This window comes from Diachasmimorpha longicaudata, unplaced genomic scaffold (genome assembly GCF_034640455.1).
Source record: "Diachasmimorpha longicaudata isolate KC_UGA_2023 unplaced genomic scaffold, iyDiaLong2 ctg00000085.1, whole genome shotgun sequence".
NCBI classification, from domain to species: Eukaryota; Metazoa; Arthropoda; class Insecta; order Hymenoptera; family Braconidae; genus Diachasmimorpha; species Diachasmimorpha longicaudata.
In genome coordinates this window covers 59,545-66,987 of record NW_026973910.1, presented here as the reverse complement: position 1 = coordinate 66,987, position 7,443 = coordinate 59,545, and positions in this window count along the sequence as shown.

Below are 7,443 nucleotides of genomic sequence, written 5' to 3'. Positions count from 1 at the left end.
GGAAGAGGCCAAGTTGGAGGAATCGGGGGTGCGAAAGGTAATTTTTAAGATTAGCAGTCAGTTGGAAATCGTGGAGTAGAGTAGTTATACGGTAGAACATAGTAGTTTCGGCGACGTCCCCATATGAGGCATTAGACGTACAAGTTTAGATAATTATAAATTCTCGTAGACGTGTAAACATTTGTATTTGTGGTGAGTCTTCTAATATCAGAAAGACTGTAAATAGTTCTTAGAAATTAAAGTGTTACTTAAATAAAATTCTAGCGGCTTTGTCTTTTTACAAGTATCCCACATGCGTTTTTACGACATCGTGGGAATGACTTTTTTTTGGCTGCACCTAGGTGAAATCTCGCATCATATTCGGTTTCAGCACGTCGAATAACCAAGGAAACTGATGCAACATCGTTTTCTTCGCGACCACAGCTCAAGAAAAACTCAATCATAGAAATTGATATTCGTGTCCGATATGATGGCGTATAACTTGAGTACACATTGCCGTAGGCCGATGAAACCGCGTGCAATAGCTTCGTCTCGTCGAACTACACGAATGCAATGCTCGAAGTTTGCGTGGGAACAACTTGTCTTCGAGAAAAAGTCCATTATATATATGCGTTTTTACGACATCGTGGGAATCACTTTTTTTTGGCTGCACCTAGACCAAATCTGACATCATATTCGGTTTCAGCACGTCGAATAACCAAGGAAAATGATGCAACATCGTCTTCTTCGCGACCAATGCTCACGAAAAACTCAGTCATAGAGATTGATATTCGTGTCGGATATGATGGCAGATAACTTGAGTACACATTGTCGTAGGTCGATGAAACCGCGTGCAATATCTTCTTCTCGTCGAACTACACGAGTGCAGTGCGCGGAGTTTGCGTGTGAACGATTTGTCGTCGAGAAATCCTCCATTATACATATGCGTGTAGTATCGGGAAAATTTTAGAGGTAGTATTATAAAAAATGGGAGTCTATCGAATATGGCAGACAGATGTCTACGGCATTTAAGATATTCTATTAAGATGTAGGATTACGTTGTGAACCTAGTTTTATGATTTCATTGAAGTAGAGTCCACGCACTCTGACTAATGGCGCCTGGGCCATTAGCTGGCCGACTCCGCCACGTTTGGGGAATTTCCCAGAGACGGATAATGACGAACAGGGCCCCATAACGGCAGTGGGGGAAGAGGCCAAGTTGGAGGAATCGGGGATGCGAAAGGTAATTTTTAAGATTAGCAGTCAGTTGGAAATCGTGGAGTAGAGTAGTTATACGGTAGAACATAGAAGTTTCGGCGACGTCCCCATATGAGGCATTAGACGTACAAGTTTAGATAATTATAAATTCTCGTAGACGTGTAAACATTTGTATTTGTGGTGAGTCTTCTAATATCAGAAAGACTGTAAATAGTTCTTAGAAATTAAAGTGTTACTTAAATAAAATTCTAGCGGCTTTATCTTTTTACAAGTATCCCACATGCGTTTTTACGACATCGTGGGAATGACTTTTTTTTGGCTGCACCTAGGCGAAATCTCGCATCATATTCGGTTTCAGAACGTCGAAGAACCATGGAAACTGATGCATCATCGTTTCCTTCGTAACCACAGCTCACGAAAAACTCAATCATAGAAGTTTATTTTCGGGTTCGATATGATGGCATATTACGTGAGTACACATTGTCGTATGCCGATAAAACCGCGTTCAATGGCTTCGTCTCGTCGAACTACACGAGATCAATGCTCGAAGTTTGCGTGGGAACAACTTGTCTTCGAGAAAAAGTCGATTATACATATGCGTTTTTACGACATCGTGGGAATCATTTTCTTTTTGCTGCACCTAGACAAAATCTGGCATCGTATTCGGTTTCAGCACGTCGAATAACCAAGGAAACTGATGCAACATCGTTTTCTTCGCGACCACAGCTCAAGAAAAACTCAATCATAGAAATTGATATTCGTGTCCGATATGATGGCGTATAACTTGAGTACACATTGCCGTAGGCCGATGAAACCGCGTGCAATATCTTCTTCTCGTCGAACTACACGAGTGCAGTGCGCGGAGTTTGCGTGTGAACGATTTGTCGTCGAGAAATCCTCCATTATACATATGCGTGTAGTATCGGGAAAATTTTAGAGGTAGTATTATAAAAAATGGGAGTCTATCGAATATGGCAGACAGATGTCTACGGCATTTAAGATATTCTATTAAGATGTAGGATTACGTTGTGAACCTAGTTTTATGATTTCATTGAAGTAGAGTCCACGCACTCTGACTAATGGCGCCTGGGCCATTAGCTGGCCCACTCCGCCACGTTTGGGGAATTTCCCAGAGACGGATAATGACGAACAGGGCCCCATAACGGCAGTGGGGGAAGAGGCCAAGTTGGAGGAATCGGGGGTGCGAAAGGTAATTTTTAAGATTAGCAGTTAGTTGGAAATCGTGGAGTAGAGTAGTTATACGGTAGAACATAGAAGTTTCGGCGACGTCCCCATATGAGGCATTAGACGTACAAGTTTAGATAATTATAAATTCTCGTAGACGTGTAAACATTTGTATTTGTGGTGAGTCTTCTAATATCAGAAAGACTGTAAATAGTTCTTAGAAATTAAAGTGTTACTTAAATAAAATTCTAGCGGCTTTATCTTTTTACAAGTATCCCACATGCGTTTTTACGACATCGTGGGAATGACTTTTTTTTGGCTGCACATAGGCGAAATCTCGCATCATATTCGGTTTCAGAACGTCGAAGAACCATGGAAACTGATGCATCATCGTTTCCTTCGTAAACACAGCTCACGAAAAACTCAATCATAGAAGTTTATTTTCGGGTTCGATATGATGGCATATTACGTGAGTACACATTGTCGTATGCCGATAAAACCGCGTTCAATGGCTTCGTCTCGTCGAACTACACGAGTTCAATGCTCGAAGTTTGCGTGGGAACAACTTGTCTTCGAGAAAAAGTCGATTATACATATGCGTTTTTACGACATCGTGGGAATCATTTGCTTTTTGCTGCACCTAGACAAAATCTGGCATCGTATTCGGTTTCAGCACGTCGAATAACCAAGGAAACTGATGCAACATCGTTTTCTTCGCGACCACAGCTCAAGAAAAACTCAATCATAGAAATTGATATTCGTGTCCGATATGATGGCGTATAACTTGAGTACACATTGCCGTAGGCCGATGAAACCGCGTGCAATAACTTCGTCTCGTCGAACTACACGAGTGCAATGCTCGAAGTTTGCGTGGGAACAACTTGTCTTCGAGAAAAAGTCCATTATATATATGCGTTTTTACGACATCGTGGGAATCATTTTTTTTTGGCTGCACCTGGACGAAATCTGGCGTCATATTCGGTTTCAGCACGTCGAATAACTAAGGGAAATGATGCAATATCGTTTTCTTCGCGACCAATGCTCACGAAAAACTCAATCATAGAGATTGATATTCGGGTTCGATATGATGGCATATAACTTGAGTACACATTGTCGTAGGCCGATGAAACCGCGTGCAATAGCTTCGTCTCGTCGAACTACACGAGTGCAATGCGTGGAGTTTGCGTGTGAACGATTTGTCTTCGAGAAAAAGTCGATTATACATATGCGTTTTCACGACATCGTGGGAATGACTTTTTTTTGGCTGCACCTAGGTGAAATCTGGCCTCATATTCGGTTTCAGCACGTCGAAGAACCATGGAAACTGATGCATCATCGTTTCCTTCGTAACCACAGCTCACGAAAAACTCAATCATAGAAGTTAATATTCGTGTCCGATATGATGGCATATAACTTGAGTACACATTGTAGTATGCCGATAAAACCGCGTTCAATGGCTTCGTCTCGTCGAACTACACGAGTTCAATGCTCGAAGTTTGCGTGGGAACAACTTGTCTTCGAGAAAAAGTCGATTATACATATGCGTTTTTACGACATCGTGGGAATCATTTTCTTTTTGCTGCACCTAGACAAAATCTGGCATCGTATTTGGTTTCAGCACGTCGAATAACCAAGGAAACTGATGCAACATCGTTTTCTTCGCGACCACAGCTCAAGAAAAACTCAATCATAGAAATTGATATTCGTGTCCGATATGATGGCGTATAACTTGAGTACACATTGCCGTAGGCCGATGAAACCGCGTGCAATAACTTCGTCTCGTCGAACTACACGAGTGCAATGCTCGAAGTTTGCGTGGGAACAACTTGTCTTCGAGAAAAAGTCCATTATATATATGCGTTTTTACGACATCGTGGGAATCACTTTTTTTTGGCTGCACCTAGACCAAATCTGACATCATATTCGGTTTCAGCACGTCGAATAACCAAGGAAAATGATGCAACATCGTCTTCTTCGCGACCAATGCTCACGAAAAACTCAGTCATAGAGATTGATATTCGTGTCGGATATGATGGCAGATAACTTGAGTACACATTGTCGTAGGTCGATGAAACCGCGTGCAATATCTTCTTCTCGTCGAACTACACGAGTGCAGTGCGCGAAGTTTGCGTGTGAACGATTTGTCGTCGAGAAATCCTCCATTATACATATGCGTGTAGTATCGGGAAAATTTTAGAGGTAGTATTATAAAAAATGGGAGTCTATCGAATATGGCAGACAGATGTCTACGGCATTTAAGATATTCTATTAAGATGTAGGATTACGTTGTGAACCTAGTTTTATGATTTCATTGAAGTAGAGTCCACGCACTCTGACTAATGGCGCCTGGGCCATTAGCTGGCCCACTCCGCCACGTTTGGGGAATTTCCCAGAGACAGATAATGACGAACAGGGCCCCATAACGGCAGTGGGGGAAGAGGCCAAGTTGGAGGAATCGGGGGTGCGAAAAGTAATTTTTAAGATTAGCAGTCAGTTGGAAATCGTGGAGTAGAGTAGTTATACGGTAGAACATAGAAGTTTCGGCGACGTCCCCATATGAGGCATTAGACGTACAAGTTTAGATAATTATAAATTCTCGTAGACGTGTAAACATTTGTATTTGTGGTGAGTCTTCTAATATCAGAAAGACTGTAAATAGTTCTTAGAAATTAAAGTGTTACTTAAATAAAATTCTAGCGGCTTTATCTTTTTACAAGTATCCCACATGCGTTTTTACGACATCGTGGGAATGACTTTTTTTTGGCTGCACATAGGCGAAATCTCGCATCATATTCGGTTTCAGAACGTCGAAGAACCATGGAAACTGATGCATCATCGTTTCCTTCGTAACCACAGCTCACGAAAAACTCAATCATAGAAGTTTATTTTCGGGTTCGATATGATGGCATATTACGTGAGTACACATTGTCGTATGCCGATAAAACCGCGTTCAATGGCTTCGTCTCGTCGAACTACACGAGTTCAATGCTCGAAGTTTGCGTGGGAACAACTTGTCTTCGAGAAAAAGTCGATTATACATATGCGTTTTTACGACATCGTGGGAATCATTTTCTTTTTGCTGCACCTAGACAAAATCTGGCATCGTATTCGGTTTCAACATGTCGAATAACCAAGGAAACTGATGCAACATCGTTTTCTTCGCGACCACAGCTCAAGAAAAACTCAATCATAGAAATTGATATTCGTGTCCGATATGATGGCGTATAACTTGAGTACACATTGCCCCAGGCCGATGAAACCGCGTGCAATAGCTTCGTCTCGTCGAACTACACGAGTGCAATGCTCGAAGTTTGCGTGTGAACGATTTGTCTTCGAGAAAAAGTCGATTATACATATGCGTTTTTACGACATCGTGGGAATCATTTTCTTTTTGCTGCACCTAGACAAAATCTGGCATCGTATTCGGTTTCAGCACGTCGAATACCCAAGGAAACTGATGCAACATCGTTTTCTTCGTGACCACAGCTCAAGAAAAACTCAATCATAGAAATTGATATTCGTGTCCGATATGATGGCGTATAACTTGAGTACACATTGTCGTAGGCCGATGAAACCGCGTGCAATAGCTTCGTCTCGTCGAACTACACGAGTGCAATGCGTGGAGTTTGCGTGTGAACGATTTGTCTTCGAGAAAAAGTCGATTATACATATGCGTTTTCACGACATCGTGGGAATGACTTTTTTTTGGCTGCACCTATGTGAAATCTGGCCTCATATTCGGTTTCAGCACGTCGAAGAACCATGGAAACTGATGCATCATCGTTTCCTTCGTAACCACAGCTCACGAAAAACTCAATCATAGAAGTTTATTTTCGGGTTCGATATGATGGCAGATTACGTGAGTACACATTGTCGTATGCCGATAAAACCGCGTTCAATGGCTTCGTCTCGTCCAACTACACGAGTTCAACGGTCGAAGTTTGCGTGGGAACAACTTGTCTTCGAGAAAAAGTCCATTATACATATGTGTTTTTACGACATCGTTTGAATCATTTTTTTTGGCTGCACCTGGACGAAATCTGGCGTCATATTCGGTTTCAGCACGTCGAAGAACCATGGATACTGATGCATCATCGTTTCCTTCGCAACCACAGCTCACGAAAAACTCAATCATAGAAGTTAATATTCGTGTCCGATATGATGGCATATAACTTGAGTACACATTGTAGTATGCCGATAAAACCGCGTTCAATGGCTTCGTCTCGTCGAACTACACGAGTTCAATGCTCGAAGTTTGCGTGGGAACAACTTGTCTTCGAGAAAAAGTCGATTATACATATGCGTTTTTACGACATCGTGGGAATCATTTTCTTTTTGCTGCACCTAGACAAAATCTGGCATCGTATTTGGTTTCAGCACGTCGAATAACCAAGGAAACTGATGCAACATCGTTTTCTTCGCGACCACAGCTCAAGAAAAACTCAATCATAGAAATTGATATTCGTGTCCGATATGATGGCGTATAACTTGAGTACACATTGCCGTAGGCCGATGAAACCGCGTGCAATAACTTCGTCTCGTCGAACTACACGAGTGCAATGCTCGAAGTTTGCGTGGGAACAACTTGTCTTCGAGAAAAAGTCCATTATATATATGCGTTTTTACGACATCGTGGGAATCATTTTTTTTTGGCTGCACCTGGACGAAATCTGGCGTCATATTCGGTTTCAGCACGTCGAATAACTAAGGGAAATGATGCAATATCGTTTTCTTCGCGACCAATGCTCACGAAAAACTCAATCATAGAGATTGATATTCGGGTTCGATATGATGGCATATAACTTGAGTACACATTGTCGTAGGCCGATGAAACCGCGTGCAATAGCTTCGTCTCGTCGAACTACACGAGTGCAATGCGTGGAGTTTGCGTGTGAACGATTTGTCTTCGAGAAAAAGTCGATTATACATATGCGTTTTCACGACATCGTGGGAATGACTTTTTTTTTGGCTGCACCTAGGTGAAATCTGGCCTCATATTCGGTTTCAGCACGTCGAAGAACCATGGAAACTGATGCATCATCGTTTCCGTCGTAACCACAG